Consider the following 16,184-nt stretch of genomic DNA (forward strand, 5'->3'; position numbering starts at 1 on the left):
AGGAACAGCTGCAGTGGTCATTGTGTAAGGGGCATGACTACTGTGTGGGCATTGTGTAAGGGGCACTACTACTGTGGGCATTGTGTAAGGGGCACAACTGCTGGGGGCACTGTGTAAGGGGCATGACTACTGTGTGGGCATTGTGTAAGGGGCACGATTACTGTGTGCTTTGTGTAAGGAGCACAACTACTGTGGGCATTGTGTAAGGGGCACAACTGCGGGGGGCTTTGTGTAAGGGGCACTACTACTGTGGGTATTGTGTGTAAGTGGCACTAGACACAGAATGAAGGGAGGTGGAGGCTGAAAGACACAGAGTAAAGGGGGCAGGCTGAGAGACACGGAGTGAAGGTTTGGAGGCTGAGAGACACAGAACGAAGGTGGACAGGCTGAGAGACAGAGTGAAGGGTGGGAGACTGAAAGACCCAGATTGAAGGGGGGGCATGTGAGAGAGTGAAGGGGGAGACTGAAAGACACAGAGTGAGGTGGATTGTGAGAAATGCATGGTAGGGAGACGCAGGCGGAAGATTATGGTGTGGATGAGAGATGATACAGGGAGGGGATAATAGTGTGGCTGAGAGATGATGCAGGGAGGGGAGGAGATGGTGTGGCTGAGAGACACAGAGGGCAGGAGGTGACGCAAGTCTGGTTGAATCTCTGTTGCATGATGTTGATCTTGGTTATATTCCTACACAAACAGACATCTGCTGGACCATGTAATTTCCTTCATGAATAGTGATCATCAACTGGACACCGTCTGCCCAGGGAGGACAATTCTTTAGAGGTTCCCCGTTGTGAGCAACCACCATATAGGTAACGTACTGTACATATGGAGAGGATTACTCCCAGAGTGATGCGAAACAGGTATTGTGTCATATTGACACGCCCCCATTTGCAGTGGCCATGCCCCTTGTGTAATGTGATTTATATTGCTTTGAGTGCCAATAGGCAGTGCTAGACACGCCCAGGAGGTGGTGATTATGGGACAGTTTGAGTGATGGAAAGCCAACTGTCTCTCTATATGGGCAGCATAATAGTTACACAAGAAGATATGTCCATGACAGTGGGAAATCTAGCAGGGCTGGTGGTCACCATCTGGGATTAGCCACTGAAATATTTTCCATTGATGACCTAATATTGATGGTAAAAAACCCCACCACTTCCATCAGACCATTGATGGCTAGCTACTAACCATCAATGGTCAATGCTCAATCCTAGTGGGTAACCTGATATGGCTCAAAGGTCAAGGAGACGGACCCATAGGGCTTTCCCTGTGATTGTAAAATAAGATCAAATCCCAGTAAGATGATGGATGGGGAGGGGGTGAGATCCCAGAGTGAGCACAATCACTATCTGCCTCTGAGGTAGGATATATAATAATCTCCTATATAATAGCACAGCTCTGTGACTTTGTGCCTGTGTGTATAACGCTGGGCGTGGCTAGGAGCTCTCATTGGGTTAGTGGCAGGTCTATCACACCCAGTCCACAGCTGATTGGGCGAGAAACACCCTCCCACACAGGTTACATCCAATGGGAGGCTCTGCCCTTTGCCTGCTGTGTTTTCACAGAGCAGGATTAGCAATGGGACTGATGGAGCTGCAGCTCCAGGTCCAAACCCTAAAATAGGCCCACCGCATCTGCAGCATCATACCCTCCAACAATGTACATATACAAATTGATACAAATTAGAAAAGGGGGTGTGGAAACGGGTACAGCCGCGTGGCCACGCCCCTTTTATTATACTTTCAATGGAAGCTTGAAGAGTCAATAATCGGTACAGACCATAAAAAAAAGGGACTGTACCTGCCAAAAAGGTGCAGCTGGAGGGTATGCCACTGCATCTGCAGGAAGTCTATGCACTGCAGATAGGGGGGGGATTCTTTTACTGCAGCATCCTATGTCCTGCTGCCAGTCCGCCTGCCTCTCCAGCATCAACAATCCCCACCCCCTAGGCGTAGTGCAGGTGTCACAAAAGCTGCTGCAGCCACTGGCATAGATGTGTATGAAAGCGGCGCAGAGGAAGGCTTTCATAGGCCTCCCTGCGCCGCATACTCTATGAGCCCCGGAGCCTCCTCTGCGTGTGATGTTACAGAAGTGCCTCCCAGCCACAGCCGCGCCCAGATCCCCAGAGGCCCTGACTCTGCAACACAGCACCTGGGCTGCCGGCCTGGAAGCCCCGAGATGGCTAATGTAACGGATAGAGTGGGTGATATCGCGGAGGGTAATGTCTGGACGCTGAATCAATGTAAAAGGTGACAGTGCTGTGCAGTGCAGTGGGTGTGCAGTCTGGGCCGGTGCTAGGGTGTTCGGCGCCCTCCTGCAAACTATAAATTTGCACCCTCGCATACTTTACAAAGGCACAGCGCACACAATACCCCCTGTAGTAGAGACACTTGCACAAGTAACACCCCCTGTAACAGACGCTTACACTTGTAACGCCCCCCTGTACCAGTGACAGTGTCAGATTGGAGCATGAAGGGCCCACCGGGGGTATGCAGTGGCAGGGGCCCATGATTAGAGGTGTGGTCAGCCTCCAAAGGGGGTGTGGCCAGCCACCACAGAGGTTTGGCTAACCATTATAGAGTACCTGGTCTGGACTTCTTGATAATTTATATAGTAATTAATGCTAGTGCATACATGATAATGTGCCAGATTAATGACAGCAATGTACTGTAGAGAATACATCATAATCCTGTGCAGTATAATGTAACATATGTATAATATATAACTCAAGTGCACAGTCTAGAACCTGATCCCTAGAGGAGGAGGGCCCCCCAGGCAGTGGGGCCTACTGGTGGTTACCCCTGTACCCCTGTGGGCCAGTCCGAGCCTGACCAGTGACCATACACAAGTAACACCCACTGTAGCAGTGATGCTTACACACGTAACACCCCCTGTACCAGTGACGCTTACACACGTAACACCCCCTGTACCAGTGAAGCTTACACATGGAACGCCCCCTGTACCAGTGAAGCTTACACATGGAACGCCCCCTGTACCAGTGACGCTTACACGTGTAACGCCCCCCCCCCCTGTACCAGTGACGCTTACACGTGTAACGCCCCCCCCCCTGTACCAGTGACGCTTACACACGTAACGCCCCCTGTAGCAGTGCCGCTTACACGCATAACGCCCTCTGTACCAGTGCCGCTTAGACACATAACGCCCTCTGTACCAGTGCCGCTTACACGCATAACGCCCTCTGTACCAGTGCCGCTTAGACACATAACGCCCTCTGTACCATTGACGCTTAGACACGTAATGTCCCTGTATCTGTGCCGCTTAGACATGTAACGGCCCCTGTACCAGTGATGCGTACACACGTAACGCCCCCTGTACCAGTGATGCGTACACACGTAACGCCCCCTGTACCAGTGACGCTAACACACGTAACGCCCCCTTTAGCAGTGACGCTACACAAGTAACGCCCCCTGTACCAGTGCCGCTTACACATGTAACGCCCCCCTGTACCAGTGACGCTTACACAAGTAACACCCCCTGTACCAGTGACGCTTACACATGTAACGCCCCCCTGTACCAGTGACGCTTACACAAGTAACACCCCCTGTAGCAGTGATGCTTACACAAGTAACGCCCCCTGTACTAGTGACGCTTACACACGTAACGCCCCCTGTACCAGTGACGCTTACACACATAACGCCCCTTGTACCAGTGACGCTTACACATGTAACGCCCCCTGTACCAGTGACACTTACACACGTAACGTGCCCTGTACCAGTGACACTTACACACGTAACGCCCCCGTAGCACTGACGCTTTCACATGTAACGCCCTCTGTATCCATGCCGCTTAGACACGTAATGCCCTCTGTACCAGTGACGTTTAGACACGTAACGCCCCTGTATCTGTGCCGCTTAGACACGTAACGCCCCCTGTACCAGTGCCGCTTAGACACGTAACGCCCCCTGTACCAGTGCCGCTTAGACACGTAACGCCCCCTGTACCAGTGATGCTTACACACGTAACGCCCCCTGTACCAGTGCCGCTTACACACGTAACGCCCCCTGTACCAGTGCCGCTTAGACACGTAACGCCCCCTGTACCAGTGATGCTTACACACGTAACGCCCCCTGTACCAGTGCCGCTTACACACGTAACGCCCCCGTACCAGTGCTGCTTACACACGTAACGCCCCCTGTAGCAATGCTGCTTTCACATGTAATGCCCCCCTGTACCAGTGCCGCTTACACAAATAATGCCCCCTGTACCAGTGTCGCTTACACACGTAACGCCCCCTGTACCAGTGCCGCTTACACACGTAACGCCCCCTGTAGCAGTGCCGCTTACACACGTAACGCCCCCTCTACCAGTGCCGATTACACACGTAATGCCCCCTGTACCAGTGCCACTTACACAAACGTAATGCCGCTTACACACGTAACACCTACTGTACCAGTGCCGCTTACACACGTAATGCCTACTGAACCAGTGACGCTTACACACATTATGCCGCAGTCACATATACACACACAACAGACACATATATATATATATAAACACACACACATACATACTGTACATACATTACACACATACACAGTCACACATATATACAGTATACACAGACACTGTATATACACACACACACTCACTCTCTTTCCAGACACTTACCTAATGAAGTCTGGCTGGCCGAAGCTGTAGCAGCTTCTTTTCCTGCTGCAGCATGGTCCCATCTAGCGCCGCCCCTTATTCCCATCTAGCTCCACCCCCTTTGGCTCCCGGCCGGCCACTGAATGTCACACAGGGTAGCGGGGGGAGAGAGGAGGCTTTGTGCTGCTGGCGCCGAGGGGGAGAGGAGGCTTTGTGCTGCTGGCGCCGCTGCATGTGTGACAGCAGCCGGCGGCAGCAGGGATAGCAGCAGTAGCTCAGCACAGGGATGCAGAGCAGGGAGAACACCTCTCCTTCCTGGTGCCACCCTGCACTGCATCCCTTTGCTGAGCGTTTAGCGCTGGGCCTGTGTGCAGTGTCACTGACACTGCACAGCCCTCTCACCTTTTGCATTGATTCAGCGAGTCAGTCAGTTCTGCCAGCCAGTCACTATTGTAAGCACCAGTGTCCCAATGCACCGCATTACAGGGAAGTAGATGCACTAAATAAACTACAGCTCCCAGCAGCCCTTAGAGCCAAAGCATTCCGGCCCTTAGGGCTGCTTGGAGCTGTAGTTTATTGAGTGCATCTTCTTCCCTGTAATGCGGTGCGTTGGGACACCGGCGCTAACAATAGTGACTGCCTGCTGTGCGAGTCTCCGGGAGAGCCGCTGCCAAAGGGAGGACAGCAGCTTAGCTGCTGACAGGAGAAGCAGGATAAGCATTACCCACCCCTCCACCACTCAAGGTACCTTCAGGCCCCATCCGCGTCACCCCCACATACCCCCTCCAGCACCCGCGGTAGCTCTGGACCCCTTCGCCCACCCGCAGCAACCCCTCACCCGCCCCTCCCGCCGCATTACCGTATTCGCCCCTTCACCACCCAGGGCACCCCCACAACTGCTCCTCCCCCACCCGCGGTGGCTCTGGACCCCCACCTGCAGCACCAACGCACCAGCCCCTCCCCCACCAGCGGCACCACCGCAACAGCCCCACCCCCTCCCACGGCACCCCCAGATCCCATCCGCATCTTTGCCGCACCCGCCACGCCCCCAGCCAAAGCACCTACTAGGTGATTCATCAGGCCCTGCGTGCACTGTTCACATCCATTGCAAGGGGCTTCGACCCCTTAACCATTGCACGCCCTTTGTCCGTGCAATATTTAACCACTCACACAATTATGATTGCAGGTAATACTCCATATAATAAAAATATTGCACGCCACAATGGTGTGCAAGGGTTAAGGGGGCGTAGCCCCTTACGACGGTGTGAAGAGCGCCCATAGGGCGCGATGAATCACCTAGTATATATGATATATGAGGCAGGATATAATAATATCTCCTATATAATAGCCCTGTGATTCTGTGCCTGGGTTTCTAACGCTGGGCGTGGCTAGAAGCTCTCATTGGGTTAGTGGCAGGTCTATCACACCCAGTCCACAGCTGATTGGGCGAGAAACGCCCTCCCACACAGGTTACATCCAATGGGAGGCTCTGCCCTTTGCCTGCTGTGTTTTCACAGAGCAGGATTAGCAATGGGACTGATGGAGCTGCAGCTCCAGGTCCAAACCCTAAAATAGGCCCACCGCATCTGCAGCATCATACCCTCCAACAATGTACACATAAACACTGATACACATTCTAAAAGGGGGCGTGGCCACGGGTACAGCGGAGTGGCCACGCCCCTTTTCCTATACGTTCAATGGAAGCCTGGAGAGTCAAAAAATGGTACAGACCATAAAAAGAAGGTACTGTACCTGCCAAAAAGGTGCAGCTGGAGGGTATGCCACTGCATCTGCAGCAAGTCTCTGTGCTGTAGATAGGGGAAAAAACATCCTTTTACTGCAGCGTCCTATAGGGGTCATTCCAAGGTGATCACTAGCTGCATTCGTTCCCTGTGCAGCGATCAGTCAAAAACTCGGCACTTCTGCGCATGCGTATGCAGCGCAATGCGCACGTGCGGCATACTATTACAACGAACGATGTAGTTTTACACAGGGTCTAGCGATGCTTTTCAGTCGCACAGGCAGCCGCAGAGTGATTGACAGGAAGAGGGCGTTTCTGTGTGTCAAATGACCGTTTTCAGGGAGTGTCCGGAAAAACTCAGGCATGGCTGACCGAACGCAGGGCGTGTTCATGACGTCAAATCAGGAATTGAATGATCTGAAGTGATCGTAAGTGTTGAGTAGGTCTGAAGCTACTTTGAAACTGCACAAAAATGTTTTGTACCCGCCCTCCAATCCCTTCATTCGCAATTCTGCTAAGCTAAAATACACTCCCAGTGGGCGGCGGCATAGCGATTGCACAGCTGCTAAAAACTGCTAGCAAGCAATCGACTCGGAATGACCACTAATGTCTTGCTGCCAGTCCGCCTGCCCCCTCCGGCATCAACAATCCCCACTCCCTAGCCGCGCCGCAGGTGGAACAAAAGCTGCTGTGGCCACCGGCATAGATGTGTATGAAAGTGGCGCAGCGGAAGACTTTCATAGGCCTCCCTGCGCCGCATACTCTCTGAGCCCCGGAGCCTGCTCGGAGTGTGATGTCACAGAAGTGCCTCCCCGCCACAGCCGCACCCAGATCCCCAGAGGCCCTGACTCCGCAACACAGCACCTGGGCTGCCGGCCTGGAAGCCCCAAGATGGTTAATGTAACGGATAGAGTGGGTGATATCACAGAGGGTAATGTATAGACGCTGAAACAATGTAAAAGGTGACAGTGCTGTGCAGTGCAGTGGGTGTGCTGTCAGGGCCGTTGCTAGAGTGTTCGGCGCCCCCCTGCAAACTATAAATTTGCACCCTCGCATACTTTACAAACGCACAGCGCACATAATGACCCCTGTAGTACTTACACATGTAATGCCCCTAAACCAGTGACGCTTACACATGTCACGCCCCCCCCTGTACCAGTGATGTTTACACAAATAACACCCCCTGTAGCAGTGACGCTTACACACGTAATGTCCCCTGTAGCAGTGACGCTAACACACGTAACGCCATCTGTACCAGTGCCGCTTAGACACGTAACGCCCCCTGTACCAGTGACGCTTACACACATTATGCAGCAGTCACACATACACACACACACACAACAGACACATATATATACAAACACACACACACATACATACTGTACATACATTACACACATACACAGTCACACATATATAGAGTATACACTGTATATACACACACACACTCACTCTCTTTCCAGACACTTATCTAAATGAAGTCTGGCTGGCCGAAGCTGTAGCAGCTCATCCTCCTGCTGCAGCATGGTCCCGTGTAGCCCCGCCCCTTACTCCCACCTTGCTCCGCCCACTTTGGCTCCCTCCTGGCCACTGAATGTCACACAGGGGAGGGAAGGGGGGAGAGGAGGTTTTGTGCTGACAGCGCCGAGGGGGAGAAAAGGTTTTGTGCTTCCGGCGCTGCTGCATGTGTGACAGCAGCCGCCAGCAGCAGGGATAGCAGCAGAAGCTCAGCACAGGGATGCAGAGCAGGGAGAACGTCTCTCCTTCCTGGTGCCTCCCTGCACTGCATCCCTTTGCTGAGCGGCTAGCGCCGGCCCTGTGTGCAGTGTTAACTGACACTGCACAGCACTCTCACCTTTTACATTGTCCCAACACGCCGCATTACAGGGAAGTAGACGCACTACATAAACTACAGCTCCCAGCAGCCCTTAGCACCGAAGCATTCTGCCCCTTAGGGCTGCTGGGAGCTGTAGTTTATTGCGTACATCTTCTTCCCTGTAATGCGCCGCGTTGGGACACTGGCGCGAACAATAGGACTGCCTGCTGTGCGAGTCTCCGGGAGAGCCACTGCCGAAGGGAGGACAGCAGCTTAGCTGCTGACAGGAGGAGAAGCAGGATAAGCATTACCTGCCCCTCCCCCACTCACAGTACCTCCGGGCCCCATCCGCGGCACCCCCACACACCCCCTCCAGCACCCGCGATAGCTCCGGACCCCCACCCGCAGCGACCCCGCACCAGTACCTCCCGCCGCATCACTGCATCCGCCCCTCCCTCACCCGGGGCAACCCCTGCAACTGCTCCTCCCCCACCCGCAGCGGCTCCAGACCACCACCCGCAGCATCCACGCACCCTCCCCCACCTGCGGCACCACTCCCGTGGCACCCCAGGATCCCATCCACCTCTTCCCCGCGCCCCCTACTCCCCCAACCAAAGCACCTACTAGGTGATTCACCAGGCCCTGCGTACGCTGTTCACGCCGTTGCAAGGGCCTTCCACCCCTTAACCATTGCACGCCCTTTGTCCGTGCAATATTTAACCACTCACACAATTATGATTGGATGTAATACTCCATATAATAAAAATATTGCACGCCACAAGGGTGTGCAAGGGTTAAGGGGGCGTAGCCCCTTACGACGGTGTGAAGAGTGCCCGTAGGGCGCAATGAATCACCTAGTATATGATATATGAGGTAGGATATATAATATATATGATATATGAGGTGGGATATAAGTGACAGGTGCACAAATAAAACCCTGCATTTTAGCATACACCCATCTCACCAAGTTAATAAACAGGAGTTACTTAGATTTTCAGTATGCTACAAATTATGTTCGGAGTCCACAATAGAAGACATATTAAGAATATTGATAAAAGAATGCTAGAACTTACCACAAGTTATTGCTCAGTACAGATACTTGTCATTGTGTAGCGGGGGAGAGGAGGGGGCATTCTGCTTCTCCTTTATACAAGGGAGAAAGTTCAATCACGAATGACATCGAAGGTGTAAATATACAACTTTTTGAATTTAGTACGACTAATTTACTAAGCTGCCGTATTCTGCATTTTCGGTTTTACCGATGTCGATGTCATTCGTTTTTTTAGGCAGTGTTTTACGTGAGTGACTTGTAAAACACTGCCGACTTTAATACAATGAATCTCGGCGGGATCTGAGAGATCCGTGCTAGGCTTCATTGTGCACTTTAAAAAAAAAAAAATCAGTGTTAAATTTAAAAAAAAAATGCGTGGGGTCCCCCCTCCTAAGCAAAACCAGCCTCGGGCTCTTTGAGTCGGTCCTGGTTGCAAAAATATGGGGGGGAAAATGATAGAGGTTCCTTCATATTTCAACAACCAGCACCGGGCTCTGCGCCTGGTCCTCGTTCCAAAAATACGGGGGACAAAAAGCGTAGGGGTCCCCCGTATTTCTGAAACCAGCACCAGGCTCCACTAGCCAGATACATAATGCCACAGCCGGGGGACACTTTTATATAGCTCCCGGCGGCCCTGGCATTACATAACCAACTAGTCACCCCTGGCCGGGGTACCCTGGAGGAGTGGGGACCCCTTCAATCAAGGGGTCCCCCCCCTCCAGCCACCCAAGGACCAGGGGTGAAGCCCGAGGCTGTCCCCCCCATCCATGGGCTGCGGATGGGAGGCTGATAGCCATTGTGTAAAAAAATGAATATTGTTTTTAGTAGCAGTACTACAAGTCCCAGCAAGCCTGCCCCGCAAGCTGGTACTTGGAGAACCACAAGTACCAGCATGCGGAGGAAAACCGGGCCCGCTGGTACCTGTAGTACTACTACTAAAAAAATACCCCAATAAAAACAGAAGACACACACCTTGAAAGTATAACTTTAATACATACATACACTCCTCCATATACACATACTTACCTTATGTTCACACGAGGGTCGGTCCTCTTCTCCATGTAGAATCCATGGTGTACCTGTGGAAAAATTTATACTCACAAAATCCAGTGTAGAAGCCTCTTCTTCTTTTAATCCAGTTGTAATCCAGGTACTTGTCAAAAAAAAAAAACGGACACCCGACCTCGCACTGAAAGGGGCCCCATGTTTTCACATGGGACCCCTTTCCCCGAATGCCAGGAACCCCCTCTGACTTATGTCTAAATGGGTTCCATCAGCCAATCAGGGAACGCCACATTGTGGCACCCTCCTGATCGGCTGTGTGCTCCTGTACTGTATGACAGGCGGCACACGGCAGTGTTACAATGTAGCGCCTATGCACTCCATTATAACCAATGGTGGGAACTTTGTGGTCAGCGGTTGACCGAAAGTAACCTCACCGCTGACCACAAAGTTCCCACCATTGGTTACAATGGAGCGCATAGGCGCTACATTGTAACACTGCCGTGTGCCGCCTGTCATACAGTACAGGAGCACACAGCCAATCAGGAGGGTGCCACAACGTGGCGCTCCCTGATTGGCTGAAGAAACCCTCTTAGACATAAGTCAGAGGGGGTTTCTGGCATTCGGGGAAAGGGGTCCCATGTGAAAACATGGGGCCCCTTTCAGTGCGAGGTCGGGTGTCCGTTTTTTTATTTTGACAAGTACCTGGATTACAAATGGATTACAAGAAGAAGAGGCTTCTACACTGGAGTATGTGAGTATAATTTTTTCCACAGGTACACCATGGATTCTACATGGAGAAGAGGACCGACCCTCGTGTGAACATAAGGTAAGTATGTGTATATGGAGGTGTGTATGTATGTATTAAAGTTATACTTTCAAGGTGTGTGCCTTCTGTTTTTATTGGGGTATTTTTTTAGTAGTAGTACTACAGGTACCAGCGGGCCCTGTTTTCCTCCGCATGCTGGTACTTGTGGTTCTCTAAGTACCAGCTTGCGGGGGAGGCTTGCTGGGACTTGTAGTACTGCTACTAAAAACAATATTCATTTTTTTTACACAATGGCTATCAGCCTCCCATCCGCAGCTCTTGGATGGGGGGGACAGCCTTTGGGCTTCACCCCTGGTCCTTGGGTGGCTGGAGGGGGGGGACCCTTTGATTGAAGGGGTCCCCACTCCTCCAGGGTACCCCGGCCAGGGGTGACTAGTTGGTTATGTAATGCCAGGGCCGCCGGGAGCTATATAAAAGTGTCCCCCGGCTGTGGCATTATGTATCTGGCTAGTGGAGCCCGGTGCTGGTTTCAGAAATACGGGGGATACCTACGCTTTTTGTCCCCCGTATTTACCAGGCGCAGAGCCCGGTGCTGGTTGTTTAAATATGGGGGAACCTCTATCATTTTTTTCCCCATATTTTTGCAACCAGGGCCGGCTCAAAGAGCCCGAGGCTGGTTTTGCTTAGGAGGGGGGACCCCACGCAATTTTTTTTCAAAAAATACACACTTTCCCATCCCCTTCCCACTGATAAGCATGCACGGATCTCATGGATCCCTGCATGCCTATCCAAACACGGGATAAAAAAGCAGGTCTGGTTTTTTTTAGCACTTTTTCACGAATTGTATTTCTGCACGGCAGTGTTTGGCAATTGTCGGCAGTGTTTGTGATTTGCACTTTTTAGTAAATTACCGATTTCTACCAAATTGCAGGCGTATTTGACCGATGGTGTATTGATTCGTAATTTTTTCCTAGGACTTCCAAAATATTTCGAATGCCCTCATCACTGCCGAGATTTTTGCTTAGTAAATTACCGAAATGACACTTTGAAGAAAAAACGGCATCTCGGTCAAAATCGGGACCTTAGTAAATATAACCCAGTTTGCGCATAAATTGGGGTGGGGGGGTCTCTGAGACTTAGCATCCCCAGGAATGGAGGTACGGTCTCTAACTAACCACTTTTCCTTATTTTTACAGCTGTGGCAGATGAGTGACAATGCGTGAAAGAGGTAACAATAACTATACACTGTATCTACATAATAACACCACAGCACAAACTAATGAGTGTATTGTTTTAACTAATGCATACCTCTCCACACATAGGCAGAACTCTGGGAGGCAACGGAGTCAGCTGCCGCCGGGCTCCTGCTTTGAAGGGGGGCACCTCTCCTCCTGTTCCGTGTGTTCAGCAACATTAATCAATTAAGTTAATTGACAGCAGCCGGTAACTCTTACATAGCTGACTTCCCCACTAGCCACTACACCTTACAAATCACACCCTTTTTATTATAGATATACTGGAAGCAGACACCTTACTGATGAAGCTATTTGCTCCTATAAAGGAAGCATGAGAATTCCAACTATATGAAGTTATTTCTCTGACAATTACAAGTAACTTCATATAGTTAGAATTATCATACTTCCTATGCAACAGCAGATATCTCCATCAGTAAGGTGCATGCATCAGTGCATGCTTTAGGTTGTGGGTTCTAATCGTGGATATGACACTTGCTAATTAATTGTCAGAGAAATAATCAGCATTGTGAGTGACTGAGCAGATCTATGTAGTGTGTGGCTGGACCCCTACATAGAGCTGCCTAGTTGCAATGGTTTTGTAGTAGCTTCATATAGTTAGAATCTGCAGGTTTACTATGCAGGAGCAAATTATATACATAAGGGGGGGGGGGGGGGCACCAATATTTTTCTTGCCTCCGGGCAATTGGGACAAACTTACGCCACTGTCCCCACATGACCCTCTCCAGGAGGGACAGAACTGAGAATGGATGTGTTAGATATGTCTACTTGTTAAGTGCTGCCAGGTCCCCTTTTACAAGTCATATATCTAACTCCATGTTGTTTTAGACATGAGAGAAAAAAATGAATACTAAAATGATGTCTCCTTCTTTGTCTCATTCTCTTAGATATTGAGAAAAATGAGAAAGGTGCTACAAGACCCAAAGCACCCACCACCACATCCTCTGTTTACATCATGGCATCCCCTGTCATAACTATCACTCGCACCTCCATCACTCCAACCACTCCAACCATCACCACCTCCTTCCCAGACCTGCTGCCAGGACCACCACCTTGGATGGCAACAGCTGTCCTGAAGACTGCAGTATAAGAAGCCCAGTGAGATTGTCATCATTTATCTCTACGCATTCCATCAGTCTTACATACCAACCTGCTTCCTGCAGTCTGCCGTTTCAGCATCAGCATGCCCAGGGCCTGTTCTAGACCAAGCGGACTACACTTTCCATCTGTGTTCCATACCAACCTGCTTCCTGCAGTCTGCCGTTCCAGCATCAGCATGCCCAGGGCCTGTTCTAGACCAAGCGGACTACACTTTCCATCTGTGTTCCATACCAACCTGCTTCCTGCAGTCTGCCGTTCCAGTGTCAGCATGCCCAGGGCCTGTTCTAGACCAAGCGGACTACACTTTCCATCTGTGTTCCATACCAACCTGCTTCCTGCAGTCTGCCGTTCCAGTGTCAGCATGCCCAGGGTCTGCTCTAGACCAAGCAGAGCGAAGGAGCTAATATTTCCTTTGACGCTCCCTCATGGCCAAAAAATAAATAAATTGATACTTTGAAATATCTCCAAGTGCCGCTGTCTGCGTTTTTTGCTACATATCCATCTATACCAGAGGGCACCGGAGCAATTAAGTGGAGTTCAAGTAACACAAGTGAGTGCAGGATACAGATGTGCCCTCTCTCTATGACTAGTCTCAGCGTGCGTACACACAATGCATTCATTAAGGAAGCTGCGTGTAGTCGCAGACACACTGTACACAGCATACGAGTCGCTTTTGCCGTGAATAGCCGCTAGATGAGAGCGGACACATCTGTAAGTTGCAGTATACAGTGATATTGTGAGGTAACAAGTTAAATCACTTTGTCATGAGTAACAATTTGCATTTGATTCATAATTCCTATTAATTATTATAATTACTATTATAATTGCTTATTGCCGCAATAAAAAGGGACGGATGTATGATACGGTGATAAGGGGGGAAGAGGTATTAGCGCACGTTTTGTGCGCTGATACCGCTTTCCCCCATGTATGACGGCTGCGGTGTGTGCATGATGACAGGATCGCTATGCTCCCCTGACCATATCGGTGCTATGCAGGGCAACGTTTGAACGTTCAGCAGCTCTGACCATTATGACACATGCAACCAGGGCCATAACTAGGTATGTGCAGACGGTGCATTGCCCACCGCGCACTTTTCGTGTGGGCGCACTGTCCGCAGCCATCCTGCTAATTGCTGGCTGCCATATGAAGCGCACCCCGCTCTTTGCCGTGCGCTAGAGTGCTGTTTAGTGAGAGTGTTAGGTGACCATGCTCCCGTGTGGCCCACCCAGCCTTGTGATGTCCTGTTCAAGTGTAGGCGGATTCAAGGAGGAGGGGGTTGCACGATACGGATGTACACCTCTCCCTGTCGTTTAGAGGAAGTTTATTTTAATTATTATTCATAATGCAGCTGCCCCGGTGGTCCAGTGGTTTACGCGGCTGCACCGGCAGCCGCAATCTGGCTATTACTGCCTGGGCAGCCGCGGGCATGTGATCATACTCCCAAGGGGGTCCCAGCTGCAGCGTACATACAGTACTGCCGAGGCCGGCGCGATGCGGGAGCAATGCTGGACGGTGCTAAGCTGAAGAGGCGCCACCCACGCTCTGCCTCATACTACATCCTGCACACCTGAGCCCAGAGAGAAAGGAGCAGCAGCAACTGCAGCAGAGCTGGAGAGGGATATTGCCCGGCTTCTTCTCTCCACTGACTCCCGTCAATGCCCTTGGCCAGATTGGGAGACACACTCCGCAAGCATGCATGTACTCATTGTGCTGTCATCTGCCGCTGTTATATTGTACTGCCAAAGCTCCTCTCGACATGGACACTTTCACTGCAAACTCAGAGGACCCTCAAGTCAAGGTTACATTTTCCATTTAAATTGTAGCCAGACTCTTTTAAAACACATACAACATCCATGTGCTCTACTATAGTATTATTAGAGATACAATATATACATGTAAAATGGTAGTCTGTGTGTGTTGCATTGGGTAGGAAATGTCGGCAGGTGGGATGCTGGCAGTCAGAAGACCGACTGCGGCATCCCGATGCTTAGAATCCCAAAATGGGGAAGGTAAGTATACTTACCTTAACCCAATGCCCCCCTAACCCTCCCTCCCCGCAGCCTAAACCTAACCCTCTCCCCAGGGCTGTAACTAGGCGTGGGTGGATGGTGCTTTGCACACAGCGCATTTGTGCTGTGTGCACACCAGCGGCATCCACCCCAATTGGCCCCGCTCCGCCCCCCTCCTCATTGACTGATGCAGCAGTGCAGTGTCCCTGCACCGTACAGGCTAGGCTGGAGAAGCACCTCCTCCCAGCAGGGAGACGCGCCTCCTCCCGGCAGGGAGACGCTTAGGGGATGCCAGGAGGATGAAGTGGCGGTAGCTGCTGCTCTGATTGTGTACCGCAGATACAGCCGTCACCAGCACAGGGACATCCCCCCGCCGCCATGGCTGCCTGCACTCTAGTCATCATCACATAGGTACCGCTGTGTGTCTCTCCCCCCTCTCTCTGTTTCCTCTCTCACTCCTTCCACCCCTCCCGCCCCTCTCTCTATGTCACCTTCCCATCACTCTCTCTCTACCTGCCACCTTTATCTCTTTCTCCCTCCCAGCCCTATCTCTCCCTTCCTCTATCTCTCTCATGACTTTAGCTGCCATAATGTGTAAAAGTGGGCTCTACCTGCCGTACTGTGTAAAAGCATAATATGAATTGGTATTATTTTGTGGCCACACCCCTTCCCCATGAAGCCACGCCCCTATAAACCAATGGGGGGGGGGGGCGCCGATGCTATTTCTTGCACACAGCGCTAAAATGTCTAGTTACGGCGCTGCATGCAACTATTGAATTTCGACAGCTGCAGGTGGCATTTCCCTACCTCCACAGCAGGGACAGAGCTGCCCT

At 51.2% G+C, this 16,184-nt stretch overlaps 1 long non-coding RNA gene across 1 annotated transcript in view; it reads left to right on the top strand.

Moving 5' to 3' along the window:
- LOC135050510 (uncharacterized) overlaps positions 1-13,768 on the top strand; it is a 97,462-nt gene extending 83,694 nt beyond the window's left edge. Inside the window, exons 2-4 of the long non-coding RNA XR_010241638.1 lie at positions 12,185-12,216; positions 12,311-12,431; positions 13,129-13,768. This is a non-coding gene — a long non-coding RNA (uncharacterized LOC135050510). The remainder of the gene's footprint in view (positions 1-12,184; positions 12,217-12,310; positions 12,432-13,128) is intronic.
- The last annotated feature ends 2,416 nt before the right edge of the window (positions 13,769-16,184 follow it).

The sequence above is a fragment of the Pseudophryne corroboree genome, chromosome 2 (assembly GCF_028390025.1).
Source record: "Pseudophryne corroboree isolate aPseCor3 chromosome 2, aPseCor3.hap2, whole genome shotgun sequence".
NCBI classification, from domain to species: Eukaryota; Metazoa; Chordata; class Amphibia; order Anura; family Myobatrachidae; genus Pseudophryne; species Pseudophryne corroboree.